This window comes from Lynx canadensis, chromosome B3, assembly GCF_007474595.2.
Source record: "Lynx canadensis isolate LIC74 chromosome B3, mLynCan4.pri.v2, whole genome shotgun sequence".
In the NCBI taxonomy this organism is placed as follows: Eukaryota; Metazoa; Chordata; class Mammalia; order Carnivora; family Felidae; genus Lynx; species Lynx canadensis.
In genome coordinates this window covers 76004690-76022610 of record NC_044308.2, presented here as the reverse complement: position 1 = coordinate 76022610, position 17921 = coordinate 76004690, and positions in this window count along the sequence as shown.

The following is a 17921-nucleotide window of genomic DNA, read 5'->3' as shown; positions in this document are numbered from 1 at the left end:
TTATGTCAATGATTTTGTAATGTAAAATCAACCTTTCATTACTGGACTAATCATAATTAGCCATGGTGTATCATATGTTTATATTTTACTGTATTGGTTTGCTAAATTTTAAAAAATAATTTTTCTTCTATGTTTATGAGGGAAATTTTCTCTTCTTGAAATATTTTTGTGTGTTTGATATCAGAATAATCCTGGCCTCATGGAGTAAGTTGGGAAATATCCCTTCCTCTTTGATTTTTCTGGGTGAGTTTCTATAAGATTGCAGAGAAATTAATGAAATTAAAGGTGATTTTTGATGTCAACAAAATTGACAAACCTTTAGCTGGGTTGACCAAGAAAATAAGGAGATGATTCAAATGACTAAAATTACGGATAAAAGAAGGGACTTCATGACCAACTTGTCAGAAATAAAAATAATTAGAATACTATAAACAACTGTATGCCAACAAATTAGAAAACTTGTGTGAAACAGACAAAATCCTGGAAAGACATAAATTACTGAAACTGACTCAAAAGGAATAGAAAATCTGAATAGACCTGTAACACAGTTGAATTGGTCATTTAAAAACTTCCCACAAATCCCAAGCCTGAATGGCTTTTTTTCCCCCCAACTTTTAATTTAAATTCTAGTTAGTCAACATATATGCTACATTGGTTTCAGATATAGAATTTAGTGATTCATCACTTATATACAACACCCAGTGCTCATCACAAGTGCCCTCCTGAATACCCATCACCCATTTAGCCCATCCCCCAACCGCCTCCCTCCATCAACCCTCAGTTTGTTCTCTATAGTTGAGGATCTGTTAGGGTTTGCCTCCCACCCACCCCCCCTTTTTCCCCTTCCCTTATGTTCATCTGTTTTGTTTCTTAAATTCCCATATGGCTTTTTAAGTGAATTCTACCAAACATTTAAAGAATTAACACCAATTCTTTATAAACTCTTTCAAAAAAAGAGGAGGGAACATTACTCAAGTCATTGTCTTGGTCTAGTAGCTTCTTAATATAAAACCAGACCACAGTATTTCAATGAAAGAAAATTACAGATCAATATTTTTTTATTTTTTTAAATGTTTATTCATTTTTGAGAGAGAGAGAGACAGACAGAGTGTGAGTAGGGGAGGCAGAGAGAGAGGAGACACAGAATCCGAAACAGGCTCCAGGCTCTGAGCTGTCAACATAGAGCCTGATGCAGGGCTCGAACCCCCAAATCTCGAGATCATGACCTGATCTGAAGTCAGACTCTTAATCGACTGAGCCACCAAGGCACCCCGAGTCCAATATTTCTAATGAATATAGAAGCAAAAATTCTCAAGAAAATACAGGCAAATCAAGTTCAGCAATATGTAAAAGATTATACATTGTGAGCAAGTGGGATTTATCCAAGGAATAGAAGATTGACTTAACATCTGATAACCCATCAATGTAATATAGCATATTACTATAAAAGAACTGAAGAAGCATATGATCATGTTAATAGATGAAGAATAAAAGATTTGACAATATCCAACACTGTTGCATGATAAAAATGAGCAACAAGCTGTGACTAGAGGGAACTTCAACCAGATAAAGAGCCTGTATGAAAACCCTACAGCCGACAACACAGTAATACAGTTAATGGTGAAGAAATGAATGGTTTTCCCCAGGGATCAGGAAATGACAGGCATGTCTGATGTCACCACTTGTATTCAACTTTGTGTATCCATTGTATAGATATACTGTGTTTTATTCATCCTTTCATCTGTTCATGGGAATTTGGGTGGTTTCCTCTTTATGGCTATTATGATCATTTGTCCAAGGTTTTGAGTGGACCCATTTTCATTTCTCTTGGGTTTGTAGCTATCAGCTTAATTGTTGGGTCGTATGGTAACTTTATGTTTAACCCTTTGAGAAGATAACAAACTGTTTTCCAAAGTGGCTGTACCTTTCTACCTTCCCAGCAATAATGCATAGTGGTCTCAATTTCCCCATATTCTCACCTTAGCCTAGTGCGAGGTGAAATCTCATAGTTTTGATTTGTATTTCCCTAATGACTAATGCTGCTGAGCATCTTTTTATGTACTTACTGCCAAGTGTGTATCTTCTTTGGAGAAATGTCTCTTCAGATTCTTTATTTTTTTTTAACTGGAATATTTATTTATTGTTGAGTTGTAAGAGTCTTTTATATTTTGCTGTATATATTTTCATATAGTCTAGATTCAAATCCCTTCTCAGATACATGATTTTCAAATACTTCCTCCAAATCTGTGAGTTGTCTTTTCACTTTTTTAATGGTATCATTTGCAGCATGGAAGGGTTTAGCTTGTATGAAGTCCAAATTTCCTGTTTTTTTCCTCTTCTCACTTTTGCTGTCATATCTAACAAATCACTGTCTGACTTCAGGTAATGAAGATTTATATCTGTTTTATTCTTAATGTAGATAAATGAATTAATGACAATTTGGGTCAAATTGTTATTTGCTGAAGTAGAGGGAATAGATGGTTTCTTTACAGTAACTAAGTAAAAAGTAACTGTAAGACTCTTTTTTTTTTTAAGTTTGTTCATTTTTTGAGATAGAGAAAGAGTGTGAGTTGGGGAGGGGCAGAGAGGGGATGCAGAATCTGAAGCAGGCTCCAGGCTCTGAACTGTCAGCACAGAGCCCAATGCGGGGCTCGAACTCATGAATCATGAGATTATGACCTGGTGGAAATTGGGCACTTAACCAATTGAACCACCCAGACGCCCTTGTAAGACTCTTAAATAATAGGACTTTAAGGAGAAAAAAGATGAATCAAAGAAAGGTCTACAGAAAAAGTCATATAAAATTAAAACACAGAAATATATATTAGAAGAGAAATACCTCGGTAAGTTGGGCCAAATTTAATACTTAAAATTAAAGGTAACAATATTAAGTCTATATCATGAAAAGGAGATAATTTCTTTAATAATTTCTTTTTAAAATTTTTTAATTTATACAAAGAAACCATTTGATAGATATGTTTTATTTATCACCTAGTCATGTGATATATAAAGCCGTGCTTACACTATCCAAAATATTTAGGGGGAGAATAATATAATAAATTAATAGCTACTGAATAAGACTGACTTGACTAGTTATTTTTCCCCAAGGATTACTGTATGGAATCAGTTGACCAAACTGGCCGCAACTGCTTTGCAATATGAAATAAAGTAAAACCTATTAATAAGTCTCAGGAATATAGACATCACATCAACTGAGGTGATTATTTGTGTTAGTCTTATGTCCTTGGAAAAGAAAGAAAAAAAATGATGTAGGAAAACGTAGCTCTTAATGTTAATTTAACTCATTTTTCCATAATACAAGAGACATGTAGTAAATACAATATGTAATAATGGAGAAGGAATGAAAATCAGTTAGTGTTAGGGATATTTAGAGTCATCCTATTTGGACTTAGTGAAAATTTTCACACATACACAATATAATGCCACCCTCACATAATTAGGAAATCTGAAATAGAGATTTAAAAGGTGGAGGGGAAAAAAACACAGAAAGCTATTTTGAAATCCACAATGGAATAAATTGCCATGGTACAGTGCAAACTAATCAGAGCATATCCAGTGCTGTAAGGTTACTACTATAAATAAACACAGATCCACACATACTCAGATTTGATGGCCTTCCTTCCAAATGATGGAGTGTGCTGAACTTTATACTCACGTGTCTCCTGAATGTCACTACCTTTTAAAAGTTCAGTTAATTTTCCCACTTCGGAATTTCTCAGAAAGTAAGCCCTTGCTTTTCCCTCTTCTCTGCTCCTAAAAGTATACCTGTATATATGCATATACTTATGTATTATTAATACATAATATTATTAGTAATTATATGTATAGATAATCTCCCAATTTCATGCTCTCTTGAACTCTTTCCCTGGTGACATGCCAGGGAATAGAATGGAAAAAAAAAAAATGCAGTAGGAGAGAATGGAGTCATAACAAAGAGCCAAAGATCATCTCTACCTAGAGAGAAACTAATTTTCTAACCTAAAACAGGTTGAGAAATGTGATGCCCAGGCTCATTCTATCCTCAAGTCTGTTTCCTTTCCTTGTTATTTATTTCTTTAGGTAGGCAGAAGGCTTTAAACTGTTTTGAGTTGCTTGCCGGCATTTGAAGAGCAGCATGTTTCACATAAAAATTTCGGTTCCTGCCATCTTTTTAAACATGAGAAGATCCGGGAAAAGGAACCTAATCCCTTGGGGCACCTCTGGGCCAGCCAGCTTCGGCAGCAGAGCGCCCCCTTAAGGCCCAAGCCCCTCCAGCTTACTGCTGGGTCCATCTTGCCCACCTCCCTCATTTGTAGTCCCTGCCTGACCCCTGTGAGCATTTGGGTCTGCATCCATGTTTGAGACCCGAAGGAACTGTTTTCCTCTGTTTTACAGCCAGCAGTTCTCTCAGCATTCAATTAAAATAAATTACAAGCCTAGAAGCAGGTCTGTTTTTCAGAAATGAAAAGAAATTGTTAATATTGCTTTCACAGTTAATATGTAATCACCGAGTAAATTACTACAGTGCTTAGAGCTTCTTTAGGACCCCGTTCAGGAAGGAATGTAAAAAGCAATCCTTGTTGTCATATGAATCGTTGAATCGGAGCCTCCGTTTAACGTATCGGGCCAAATGAGAAAACCAGTATGTGTTTTTGTTGTTCTGAACAGGATGACAAAACACGTGAGAACAGGTGTGTAAACAGCAGTAGGAAGTAATGAAAACCAAGATCGCTAAGATTTCAAAGGCCAGCGGTATTTTATGATGGCCTGAAGCAAAACTAGAAACCTTTTCTCCTAGTTCTTGTATCTACAGGCGTCAGTATTCTTTTTCCCTTCTGCATTAGAATTCCTAAAAAAGCATCGAAAGGCTTTCTCCTTTTCCGTGGGTACTTTGAAATAGCTGGTACCGAGCGTGTGGCCTAATAGGGAGCAGTGATCCTGGTTGAAATGTAAAACTAAAACTAGAATCAAAACGTGCTTTGGAATGTAATAGAGTTCTAAAGGAACTGCAGATCATAAAGTTAAAAACTTTTCTGTTTATGGAATGTATCTTTCACGTTGAATGGAAATTCTAGATCCCAGGCAAATCTTTGAAAGGCATCAAACTTAAAGACCCTAAACTCTCCTCAGAAGCTTTACAACATCAACCTTTTTCAAAATTTTGGTCTGAAAGCAGGTAAACCTCTTGAGATAGAAATTTCGCTGAGACAAAAAGACAAGCAAAATGAAATGCAGGTAGCTGCTAGTTGAGCACAGGTGTAATTGAAGCTCGCTGACTTTTATTCCTGAAATTCCCTGGGATGCACGGCTACGGGCATAAACACATAGACTTACGTGAACACATATCATGGAGTGGGATTGCCGTGGGAAAGTATACAAGTACAGCCCAGGCAAGGTTCATGAGATTTCCCCCTTTGGCATTACAAATACATCCCTTTCCTTGTTTCATTCCTTTGCCATTTAGCTTCTAGGCTTCCAAAATTTCCTTCATTACATCAACATCATGATCATAACATGAACTGAAACTTTAAAAAAGATCACAAAGAATTGATAGAAAAACCGACACATGACCAAAGGCACAAACAAAATGAGTAACCAGGGACCGTCACAATAATGTACACTTGGCTAGAACTTCAAATGACCTGTTTAATGGCTACATGTATCCACATCAACCAAAGAGAGTCTTTTTAAAGTTATCATGCAACCAAGAAGGTCAATTAAGGGGAGAATAGGCTTATTTTGGGGAAAGATGATAAAAGATGACAGAGGGGCACAGAACTCACTCAGCTTCTTCTACTTTCATCTAAGGAAAAGACCTTTAGAGTTTTGACCAGATGATATTGGGATATAGGAAGAAAGCACAAAACCCACATTAAGCAATGCCAGGAAGTTATGTACTGTTTTACAGCTACTAGAATTAATCATGAACAGAGATGAAAAATGGAAGCGGTTTCACAAGAATGGAAATGGACACATGTCCAAATCTTCTAAAAAGCAACAATGTGGAAACTCAGGCACATAAATTCAGGATCAATTGGGTAGTAAATAGGTTTCAGAAAAGTGTATCATCTTTAGTAATAAACATACAATCTAAGATAAAATAGAAGAATCTCAAAGTTGGTACTTTGAGTTAAAACAACCACAGTTTCTCTTCAAGAGATCATTAGTAGGTTGAAATTTTAGTTAAAAAAAAAATGTTGTAGAATAACTGGTTTCTTCAAAGATTCTGACAAAATCTCCATGAATTTCCCTCAAGAAACTTTAATTCAATGCTCTCATTTGATATGGGGCTAATCATCACACAAAGTGATCTCAAGAGAAAATAATGAAATGAGGACTGAAAGCAGTATGTAGTGACTCTAATGTCTACAGATTGTAGCCCAAAGTACAGTGAGTAAAGGGAACTTGAGATTGTTTTAAGTTTATTTTTGAGAGAAATCAAGGAGAGCAAGCAGGGGAGGGGCAGAGAGAGGGAGAGAGAGAACCCCAGCAGAGAAAATCCTGTGCTGACAGCGCAGAGCCCGTCTTGGGACTCAATCCCATGAACTGTGAGATCATGACCTGAGCAGAAATCAAAAGTCAGGTGCTTAACTTACTGAGCTACCCAGGTCCTCCAGGAACTTGAGACTGCTGAGTATAGATGACAGCATAGATAAAATTGGTAAATTGAGATAAATTGAGACTTGATTCCATTCTGTAACAGATGCAACTCAAGCAGAAGAGGTACTAACTCCCAAAGATTGAGGCACGTTAGGAAGAAAGGCAGAGAAGCAGTGTGTGCTTAGAGACTTCCCTGCAGGGAAATGTGCACCCTGAAGCTGAACCATGCCTGGGCAAATTGAGTGAGAATAAGACAAGAATGGAAGATACTGGTAGGGCTGTGTAGTGTGCTGAAGGCAGCTGGATCAGAGAGCGGGTCGGTGGTGCGGCACTGGAACAGGTGCTCAAGCTGTGATGGAACCAAGGCCTCGTCTCTGTGGACAGCCGTGAAAAATTTTTAATCAGAAGTAGAGCATTCGATAAGGTTTTTTCCCCCCTTTCAGAAGGATAGAAAAGACAAGGGAAACTGTTCTCCCAAATTTCATTTTTATCATCTTGGAAAAAACAGTTAGTTTAATTGAAATGACAGAAAGATCCTGGGGGAAAATGTTAGTTACTCCAGAGTGCCTAAGACTTACTCTGGCTCTAACCCTTCTAGGGATTTTTTTTTTTTTTTGTAATTATCATGAAAGTAGTAGAAATCCTATTTCTCCATGACCTCATTCTCTGTCAGTATTAAATTCTTTTCAGAGTATTTAATATTTAAGTATCCTGGGCACTTACAATAAACAAAGTTTAACACTTTAACCAAAGCATCTCTTTTGTTTTTACAAATGTGCACTTCTGTCCAGATGCCTGGGAGGGAAAAGAAAACACTCTTTAAAACTCTAAAGAAAATAATACTTGCTGTTGTGTTCTGTTCTGGAAGAAATGGTGTAAGTTCAATTGTACCGATGTGGCAGCAGTAGCTGCTGGATAACTAATAAGCTCCAAAATATCAGTGGCCTACGAAATAGAAGATCTTTTTCACTCATCTAAAGTTCAGTCACAGTGTTTGCGGGTGGAGTAGGTCATTCAGGGAGTGGGTGGGAAGATCTGCTCCCCGCAGTTATTCAAGGCTCCAGGCGTATGGAGGCTCTGTTACCTACATTGTGTGCTCTGAGCCGCCCTCATTGCAGTGGCTCTGATCGGTGGTTATGCTCCACTGACCACGCAGGTGCAAGGGGAATTTGGACTGGTAAACACTGTCTGAGCAATTAGTTTCCTGCAATAGCTCTAAACTCATAGATATGAGTGTGAGTCTTTGATGGAAAACCAATTATCTGTGGCACACGTTCATGAAGTTATTTTGATAGGGGCCACTGAAAAATCTGGTAAAGTAATGCCTTTCTTTGAGGACACTGATCACTATTCTCTGAACAGTGGCGATCCATTGGGAAACACTAAGTGTTATTATTGTCGATGGGGGAATCCTTTTTAATGCTCTCAGGGTCACTGTTATCACACATTTAAGATACCATCTCATGGAACTGTAGCATGTTAGAAGTAGAAGAAAGCTTGGACAGTGTCTAGGTTAACACCATTTGCTAACTAAGAGAATGACACTTACATTATACATTTATTATTGAGCACAGAAATCTCTAAAGTCAGTCTTCTCTCGTGCCTAAATGAACCCCGCATAAAAAGCTGGGCACTTAATGAGTAGTGCTAACTGTTTCAAGTTTCTGGACTGTTAGACATACCCTCACTCTGACATTGTGAAGTGTGCACAGGGACAATGATAATTTTGCAGCTTGTCCCATGTGCCTGTGTTATTTGATTTATGGGCTGTACCTGCCTCCTATGATGCTGTCTGAATTCATAAATCTGAGTAAAAGAACAGGGACCCATAACTCAAAGAGGATGAGATGGGCTAAAGCCTGAGGCTGAGAATGTACTGCAGAGCTGGAGCTCTGTTCCCTCATGAATACCCATGGGCATCAAAGTTGCTAAAGGTTAGGCATTCATCACAAGGGGTCCCAGTCAGGATACAGGGCAGCGTTCCAAAGAGAGATGTTTTTTGTCTTCAAACTTTTGCGTAGTACACAGATCAATTTTCGTTGTGTTTCTTTCTTTTTCTTTTTCTTTTTCTTTTCTTTTTTTTTTTTTTTGCATGAAGGTAAACTTGATGCAATCTGGTGTTCTACTAATATACACCTCCACACCACGCACTGCCATTCGTCGGTACCTACTATGTGTGGGATGTTGTCCTATATAGTTATTATGGGAAGAGAAAAAAAAATTAGAAGGTGCAGAACATGAGATCTCGAGTGTGTCGTTTAGTAAAGGATGTGACAAAGCTCATGAAAAATAATGACCGTATCTGGGTAACATATGAAAAGGATCTCAGGGATCTAAAACACTCAGTAGGTACAAAAATCCAGAAGAGGGGAGTTCACTGAGGACAAGATACTGAAAAACCATGTAACAGAAGACAAATAACAGGTGCACGCTGCAGCCAGGCTGCTTTATATTCATAAAAAGCTTTTGGAGTAGCCCAAGTCCTATCACTTTTCCAATCCTTCGTCTGCCTTTACTTTGTCCTTATTATAATTAGGTCTGCATCTCGGCGTTTAGTACAACTCATACTAAAATTATGAGATTTATGTCAGACACTTAGTTTTATTCTGTCACAGACAGTAGCCTCATCTCTGTCCTGTCACAAATAGATGCCTTGGCTTTCCGGATTTGAAGGTTAGGGATTCCTTTAACTGGTTCATTCAGCAAGTAATTTGAACATGAAATATTTATTAAGCTTTTATGCTGTATAAGGCACTATTCTGGTGGTAGGACACAATATTAAGAGCAATAGGTAGGGAAGTCAGGATGGCTGAGTGGTCTAGTGCATTCACTAGAAGGATAGAGACCCAGTCCTCACCAACTTGAGACTTAAAAGGCTGTGAAGTAGACTGACATTTCCATCAGCAATGATGTGAAATTATAGTAAGTACTACGATGAAGGAAGCACAGTGTTGCTTCAAAACAAACAGCAAAAGTCTCTGGCCAAGTCCCCGGGAAGTCCAGGGAGATTTCCTGTAGAAAAGTACCTTAATGATAAAACGTGAACAATACCAAGGAAGTGGCCAACCGACAATGAAGGAGGAGTGTGTTTTAGGTAGAGAAAACAACAAAAAAGGCTTGTGTGGTTTTGCCAGTTCTAGGAAGCTCCATGAAGAAGCCTCCTCTTGTCCTTAAATCAGGAGACAGTATAGTCCAGCAGTTCTCAAAGCGACGTTGGGGAGTCTGCAACAAGGTCAAAACAATTTTCATAATAATACCAAGATGCTATTTGCTTTTTTCAGTCTCATTTTCTCATGACGGTTTTCCAGAAGCTATATAACCTGTGATACAACAACAGATTGAATCTTGAAACCAGCATGAGAATCCAGCTGTCTTCTATTAGGCCAGACATTAAAGAGATTTCTAAAAATGTAAAACAATGTCACCTTCTCACTAATTGGTTTTAGAAAATTGAGTTTGTAAAAATGTTGTTTGTGTAAACATGTAATATATATTTTTTTTATTTCTCAACGAACGAATATATTTTAAATGCCTCAGTTTTCATATATAACATGGAAAGGCTCAGAGATAGAATCCACATAAACAAATGCTGGTTTGGGTCCTAATTAGTCTGAGAGATAGAATCCATATAAACAAATAAGAGTTTGGGTCCCGATTAATTTTTAATAGGGTAAAGCAGTCTTGAGACCAAAATAGTTGAGAACCACTAAGGTAATCTATTGCCAAAATGGGGAGCCTTTGAGAGTGAAAACAGGCGCTGTTGGTAAATACAGAGAACTGAGTGACCATGCATCCTACTTTACCTAGGATAATACCTTTTAAGACATATTTTTTCTAGCATGGATTGCTAGTAGCTTTCAGTTTCACTGTCAAAATGTCCTCGTTTGGAGGGTCAGCTGCATGGTCACTCTACCTGTAGGATTAGTTAATGTTGGCTATGTCCTACACCCTTCTGGATTGGCCACCGAAGAGAACTCCAACACATGAACTTCTCTGGGGAAATGGATATGAGGGTCTTACGGGGCAAAGATGTATCACTGTCACAAGTAGACTGGTTGAAAGAAGTGAGGGAAAACTTTACTTTCATTTTATGTTTTTTTTCTTGTTTGTTTTGTTTTATTTTGTTTCTGTCTCAGAGTATGGCATGATGGGTTTATACAACTTGGGTATGAGAAGAACACTGTTTATCTGTGTTTTAGAAGAACAGATTTTCCGAGTATGCTGCATCAACTCTGGTAGTTACCAGGATATCTGAAAAATAAAAATCTTTCCTTTTAAGTACCTTCAGCCTTTGAGAGAATGTTGAGAGGAATGAATAATTCCTGTGCTGCATTTTAGAGAAGGTCACTCCAAAGTATAGATGCTTGTTATGAAAACGGGAGGAATTTGTATACTCAAATCGAAATAAGGTCATTGTCTAAACAAAATCTGTTAAGCATTGAGAGAGAGAGAGAGAGAGAGAGAGAGAGAGAGAGAGAGAAGGAGAAACCTAAAGCACCAGAAAGAAAAGATATTGTGTTGAATATTTTCCTCCCTTCCCAAAGTTTGAGATAGCTAACATTTACAGAACAACAATGCACGAATCCGTAATTCAACACATCACTCAGTTGCTACTGAAGATTCTCAGATCAGATACATCCTTTTGGAATATCTGCCAACAAATAACATAGACATTTTATAGATTCACTTGGAGTATGTTTTAGGAGACAATAGAAGCATTACAAGCAGAATGGAGGAAAAAAAAAAGAGAGAGAGAGAGAGAGAGAGAGAAGTAGCCAGGTAGAGTGGGAAAATGAAGGAAAGAACAAGAATGAGAGCAGTAACCTTATGTGAGCATACACCTTGTTTCTCAGGCACATCAAGGGCTTCTAGCCAAGGGCCGTGATGTTATTCTAGACAGTTTTACTGACATAAAATGAGGAGTCTAAATTATGATGAAATCAGAACCAGAAGCCAACCACAAGGGAAGCCATTAACAATTTAACATGAGGGAGTGTGGATTCTACTTGTCAAAGAGAATATTAGAGGACTATTTGATATAAAATGCAACTATCACAGCACTGCGGGTTGGGTTCCTCAGCTGAGTTTTCCTTGAACTTATTGCCTTACAAAGTTAAACACAGACCTGGGTGTTTCACAAGGATAGCATATTTTATGCCAAAGCAAAAAATCACATCAACTGAATAGGATGAAGTTATGATCGGCTACCTGTCCATCACATAGTCATTGGCAAAGGAGAAGATGGACCACAGGAGGCAGCAAAGAGGTCAAAGTGAACATGAGGAAAATTCAGAGAATTCCTTACTTTTCTTTAATTGAGGTATAATTGATAATACAACATAGTATAGAAAAGAATTCTTAAACTAGGACGCATTTACTCCTTGTCTGTGTGATCTTGATCCATGTTTTTTTTAATTTTTTTTTAATCTTGGTACATTCTATCCTCTAGAATCCTAATGTGCTTCATTATAGAATGAGAATTCAAATATCCATATTATTAGAATTACATCAGAATTGGCGAACAAAAACTGTTAGGCCTCTAGCTCAGTGGCTGGGCATGGTGTGGGAACTCATTAAAGTTCCTCATCATTCCTTACTTCCCATCCAGCAATCGGTTACTGGAGAGTGTGGCCACTCTTTCTCCTTCTTCATTTTTTTCCCCTTCGTTTCTGTTAGTTAAGAATGTATATTTGTATGTGATCTTAGATTTACAGATTTACTTGCAAAGTACACACAGTTCCTGTAGACCCCTCACATAGCTTCTCATATTTTCTTTTTAAAAACACAATTTTCCTCCAGTTGTGTTTTTAGTACGCATGTTCCCATCTGTCTTGAAAAGGAATAAATTGTATTCTGGTATAATGTTGCCATCATGCACTTCAATGGTGCCTTCTTTAGCCTTCCAATATATAATTGGTGAGAATCAAATTGTTACCCCAGAGCTGAACATTATTATCTGGGGCTGGGTATGATTATTGACTTTTTTTTGGCTGCAGAAAACTTGGGATGATCTGGTCTCTAATATGGGTGAAGCAAGTCAGGAGGAAGCAAAAGAAAAGTTGATAGAACCCCCATGCCAACTGGTGTGTACTTGTTATACATACTTGTATACATATTTATCAATGGATTTTACATGTATTTATATGTGTACCCAACATGTAACAACACATCTGGTGATTCCGTAACTTGAAAATCATTTCAAAGATGTGATGATTATGGGCCCCCTGGGTGGCTCTGTCGGTAAGCATCCGACTTCAGCTCAGGTCCGATCACACAATTCCTGAGTTCGAGCCCTGCATCGGGCTCTGCGCTGACAGCTCAGAGCGTGAAGCCTGCTTCAGATTGTGTGTCTCCCTTCCCTCTCTGCCCCTCCCCTGCTCAAGCTCTGTCTCTCTCTCTCAAAAAAAAAAAAAAAATTAAAAATTAAAAAAAAATGTGATGATTAGGTGATAGAGTTTAAAAGGCACAGGATACAAGCTTGAGTTTAATTTATATCCCTGGGGTGGACGGTTGGGGACTCTGTGCAGTGTCCCGATGTATCCCATGACCCTAGGTAATAGAATAAGGAAGTGGCCTCTTTTGTTCATCTCCCATCTCACCTTCTTTCTGAGCCTCTTTTCCTGTTGCTTGCAAACATTATCTCCATAAGCCCGCTATGGTTCTCATGGAGGCTTTTCACCTTACCGAAAATATCCTATGCCCCAAAATAGCCACAATAGCCTTCCTATATTTTTTCCCTAATAACAAATACTATTCCCTTGATGCCCTGTTTAAGCTACGTGTCAGGGGAAGAAAATGAGTTCAGACGCAGGAACTCACAGGGGCCCTTATAGATAACCAAGTTAATGCCTTTTTTCCTCCCTGTGGAAGTTACATTTTGAGAGAGGAAGCTCTACAGTAAAAATGCTATCATCTCCAAAAATGGGCCTGTAACGTTGGGAAATTAGGCACTGTGGCAAGGAGGGGGGAAGGGAATCTGAAAGTATAACCTTTCTTGGTACTTCTCCAAGTGAGGGCTGCTGAAGACACGATGCGAAAAAGTATCCAAGTTCTGCTCCTTTAAAACTTCTTCAACTCACTACCTTCAAGATGGCTGAGGCAATAGTGTTATGAATAAGCCTGCTATGGAGGGGAGGAGGGGGGAGACAGCAGGAGGTTGGCAAGAAGGGTGATTGAATGCCAGCCAAAGGGACTTGCAGGTTATCTGAGGAGGATGCTGTTATCAGACCATTTTTCTACTCAACGTAACAATTAAAACGGGGTTGATGTCATGAATTCAGTGTCGTTTAAGCTTCTAGTGCTAAACCATAGAACGCAAAAAGCTCACGCAAAGCGGTTTTGAAAAAGAATCTTGTTTCGTCCGCCACAAGCTTTTCCTCTGGCCGTAGACCTAGGCGCAACCTTTTTGGAAAAAAGAAATAATGAAGAGCAGTGCTAAAGGCTGGGAAATGAAGAATGATTTGACGATGTGAAAGAATTGGAAAAAAAGATAAAAAGTAGTGACACAAGTTTATTTCATTCCCATCATGAGATCCGGCAATGGTTATATTGTTTCTTGCCTTCAGTTACCAAGGCCACAAACCATTATTTTCAGAGGCTCATTGCCCTGTATGTGCATCAAGATCTGATGGGAAGATAAAGGGGTTGTGTGGGGAAAATTGCCTGGCTGTTCCACTCAATAGGTTTTCTTTTTCTTCTGGAGAGGATACCTGGAAGAGGGAAATGCTCATAAAATAACAATAATAATAGTAATCGTAATAATAACATTCATCATCATTAAATATTTGTTAGAATACTGTGCTCAAATTGGATCCCTCCACCCTTCAACTCTCCCTTTCTCCGTCTTCATCAACAGGAACATGCGTTAGATAATTCCCCGAAAGTACTTCTGGCTTGCCTACTGGTGAATCTTTTATTACAATTTTAATAGACGCGCAAAAAGAAGTCATCTCACTGACAGAGCAAATTCTCCAGATGAGCTATACAGTTCACAGACAATACAATTTAAATTATATATGAAAATGGAAAAACAATGGAGTAAAATAAATGAGAAAAATATATTCTGAGTTATTAACCAAGGAGGCTCATGAATCAAACTTAGGTTTACGTGGAGACAGGATGAATGCACTTGTACATGGACAGTATAATTTTCCACGTGCTCCTGTGATATCACCCTAACTGGTTTTTTGGATGCACTGGCAGAATGCACTTTTTACTGGGGAGGGATTCAAAGCGAGAATTCCCTCTCCTAACCCCTAGTAAGCAATGCTAGCAAGAATATCCAATATGTTTAAAGATTTTTGTGCATAGTCTGCTAGATAACTTAGAGTTCATTATTCTAATGTGGATGTGCAGCCCAGTTTAGTGTTTGTACAGTAAAAAGTGCACTTTTTTAGGAGGTATCTATTTGTTCCTATTAAACTGCACCTGTGGCAAACATTTCAGGCTTTGATTTGGCTCTTGCATTTGGTGCTGCAGGCGAAACGCCATCAGGCAGAGCGAGGTAAGAGGAAAGGGCATACAGGTAGCCAGGAGACTTGGTTCAACCTCCGAGTTTTGTTCATGAGGCGCAGTTATAGCCAAATTATGGCATCAAGGCTGTTCATTTCCTACATGGTCTGAATTTCATGCTGCGCCCGGAAAAGGGGCGGAGACAGAACGGCTCGAGGTACCACCTCCCCATTGACTGCATGCGGACTGCGCTACTCATCACTTATACCCTCATCTCAGAGCTGAGATGTGCAAGAGTGTGGCCTGCGTCTGAATCAAATGCTATTTTAAATGCCATATTTGGCTTGTACTTCTTTAAATGGGATTAGACTGCTATTAAATTTACTATTTCTCATTCTGTTTGTTCTCATTTCTTCTTGTTGCCTCCAGTGAAAAGGCTTCTTATCTGTTTTGACAAAAAGGTTAAACCAAATTGACTCTGCCGTAGGAAAATGGACACTGATTCTTGAAGGGTTAAACAAGCTTCAGAAATGCTGAGATTTTTTTCTCCCTGGAAACTGCATGCTTGAACGATTTTGAAGCTGTTAGGGTTACCATGGTAATTATTATTCTTAAATGGAGAGGTTTATTTGTGAAGCAAAAAGACCAACAAACTTGTTGCCTCTATCTCTAAATCAGTCTTATCCGTAGCCATCTTTAAGGAGGAGTGAACTTTGGAAGAATTGAACAATGCAGATCAGTCCTTTATCAGGGCCTGTAATGGGCTTGCAAAAGAGACGGGCAGAATGTGACTTTATTAGGAATATTTACAGAAGCCTCATTTATTGGATGGGCTTTATAATTTCTGTCTTTTGAAGTTGGGCTGAGGTTATAAATAACCCCATAATCATTTGCATTTTAGGGGAATCAGTTTCTTAGAGCATCTAATAGGTCATTTTCTATATGGCTGATCATAATGGCCTTCAGGTCAATTCATTTTTATGTGAAGATGACTCCCAGAACTTAAATTGACTATTTTTTTACCTTTTTTTAATCCTAAGGTTATGGCCTAATGAGCCTCTTTCTCCTGATCTTGGGGGAAAAGACCTGGCTTGACATAGCGACAGCATTCCTAGCACACGTTTGCAACCCAGTGTACTTTTGTGCATTTGCAAAGTGTAGGAGTCACGTTTGAAGTAGGAGGCCTAGATACCCTTTTTTATATGTGTAAGGGCCATACTCTAATACTGTCTTATAAATTTGGGACAAATTGACTAAGTCAAAAATCCAACTCTATTTGTGCTCTCCCCATTTGACTTTAAAATCAGACATCAAGATTTAAAAGTAACCTGGAGGGGCACCTGGGTGGCTCAGTCAGTTGAGCGTCTGGCTTCAGCTCAAGTCATGACCTCACGGGTTGTGGGTTTGGGCCCTGCTTCGGGCTCTGTGCTCACAGCTCGGAGCCTGGAGCCTGCTTCAGATTCTGTGCCTTGGTCTCTCTCTCTCTCTCTGCCCTTCCCCTGTTTGTGCTCTGTCTCTCTCTGTCTCTCAAAATTGAATAAACGTTAAAAAAAAATTTTTTTTAAGTAACCTGGAAATTTCTGCTTGTCATCTATGGCGTATCTCTGTACTTCATACACGCATTCCCCCTTGCCCTCATCCAAGTTTAATTGTCCTTTCTCAGTGGGTCTCTCCACAGAGTGCTACAGGCATCGAGGCCAAACTCTGAAGTCAGGGCGCTTGCGTTCAAGCCCTTTCTCATCTGCTGTCTATGTGACTTGCTTCTTGATCTCTCTGAGCCTCAGTTTGTTATCTATAAAATAAGTATGATACTAAGACCAACTTCATAGGGCCATCGTGAGAATTGGATGGGTTAATACCTGTAAGGTGAAGACTTGCTTAGAACAGCTCCTGGCACAGGGGGAGTGTTAATAGATTCTCGAGAGATTTGTCTTTTCATATTTATATTCTCAGTGCCCATTCTCAATAGAGATTTTTTTAAAGTACAGAATAAATGAGTCTTCAATTCTTTTAAGGAACCCTTGTATACCTTCTGCTATGATTGGTCATCTAGCTTCTTCATGCAAACTTCCAGGGGCCAGGGCTCATAACATAGCAGCCCATTTTATTACTGGAAAACCCTACTCAGGAACTCTGTTTTCCTGGCAACTCTCTTCAATGGACAAAGGAAAGTTGAACAGGCTGCCTTCTGGGGACAATGTGTCTTCTTTAAAGCCTGTGTACTTTGATTATAAAAAGCCTGTGGTATTGGGCAGGAGAAAGAGGATTCCTTTTTCTCCTTCACATGTCAGTGGTCAAGTTGCATATGCCTGTCTGAATCCAACATTAAGAGAGATGATTATTTCACTTAGAAATGTGATCTCTAAACAAACCATCTTGCCAGTTTTGTGGGGTTATTTTTCACTATCCCATCTTACAAGAGGTATTCGGAGAAAAGAAGACTTACTTGACATTTCTAAGCCACTGGGATGCTTTTTAATTTGTTTCTAGAGTATTTAATCTGTAAGACATACCAGGCTGAATAAATTATGTAACAAAACAATGACAACAAGGTCAAAGCAGAAGTATGACTTTACAGTGGGGAATATTCATGACATGATGCTATTTGAGATATACTTCTTGAATATTAAATAGTTTTTCCTAATGTTATGTTCCAATTAAACAAATGGGAAGGTATAAGAAAGAAAACTGGATTCTTTTTGAATTGAGAAATTAAGCAAATTCTGGGATAGCAATTATCATATTGCTAATTGAAAAAATGTCAACCACTGTCTGTCCGCATGAAGTTTAGAGATGGTAGCTGGAAATGTTTTCTCTTGTGAGCCAGTTGTCATATAAACCTTAGGGTACCAGATATTCTACATCAGTAA